The 1,194-nt window shown below is 36.4% G+C and overlaps 1 protein-coding gene across 1 annotated transcript in view; it reads left to right on the top strand.

Moving 5' to 3' along the window:
• The window catches only part of HIBCH (3-hydroxyisobutyryl-CoA hydrolase), an 83,925-nt gene that overhangs the window by 16,083 nt on the left and 66,648 nt on the right, over window positions 1-1,194 (top strand). The window lies entirely within an intron of this gene.

Genomic DNA, 1,194 nt, shown 5'->3' with positions numbered 1-1,194 from the left:
AGTTCCGACTCGATGGCATCTGACAACAACAATTTATTAGCTATGTAGATTGGGAAAGGTAATCTCTCTGTGCCTCACTTTCCTCATCTATAGCAGAGATATGATGCCATTTCATTAGGCTGGTTGTGAAGATTAAATAAAATAGTTTATCTTAAAGTACCTAACACAGAGTTTCCCATAGGTGTTGAACAAATATTCGTTCTCCCACCTCCACTGCTTCCTTAAGTGATTCTTTATTTGATGAATCTTCTATTCTGGTGTGTCTGTTTGGGACTAGTGTGTGATACAGAGTAACCAACCAAGTTGATTTCTGACTCATGATGGCCCTGTGAGGGTTAGGGTATAACTCAGCTCCACAGGCTTTTCAATCACTGATTTTTTGGAAGTAGATGTCTAGGCATTTTCTTCCAAGGTTTCTCCTGGTGAACTTGAACCACCAACCTTTTGATTGGCAGCTGAGTGTGTTAACCATTTGTACAGCTCAGGAAATTCAATACAGATAAATTAGCCAAGTATTCCAGATTCGAGTAGAAACTTACATGTTAGAACACGTCTGTTAACATACTCCAGCATTACATTAACCTTTACATTAACCAGGTCTATCCAGCTGCATCTCTTTTTGCATCTAAATTTTTGTTCTTGGGTTTAGAATTTGTAGAGCCCTTATTATTCTGTCTCTGTTTAGCTAATTTCTTTTGATCCATTCTAGCAGTTTGAATTTCTAGCAGTTTGGATGTTGATTTTACGTGGTGTTTGTTTATTAGCTATCCTATTCAACTCTAACTCATTTGCACATTTGCGCAGTACCAAATGAAGTGGTTTAATTGTTACTTGGAAAGTTACCAGACAGAGTCCTGTATGACCACAGAAGAAAGGTCATTATTGTTCTGTCGGGAATTTGAGGGTTGATTTGTTCACCAGATTTACATGCTTATGTAACATAATTTTATTATGTATAATTTTATTATGTATTCACCTTGTCTTCAAGGTTAGCATAGCAAAGATTTCAGGTGCCATCCCAAAATTTGAATCATTAAATCTCTTTTCCCTGATGCACCCATCTAGCTAGTTTGTTATAACAACCTCTAATTTATGTCAGAAATGAAAATAAAGTTGGAACTACTTTAGATAGATATAGTTTACAAAAGAATACATACACATGTTCCTGTGTGTGTGTGTGTGTGTGTGTGTGTG

Source organism: Chrysochloris asiatica, unplaced genomic scaffold (assembly GCF_000296735.1).
Source record: "Chrysochloris asiatica unplaced genomic scaffold, ChrAsi1.0 scaffold00059, whole genome shotgun sequence".
Taxonomy (NCBI): Eukaryota; Metazoa; Chordata; class Mammalia; order Afrosoricida; family Chrysochloridae; genus Chrysochloris; species Chrysochloris asiatica.
This window is presented reverse-complemented; position numbering and strand designations above follow the sequence as displayed.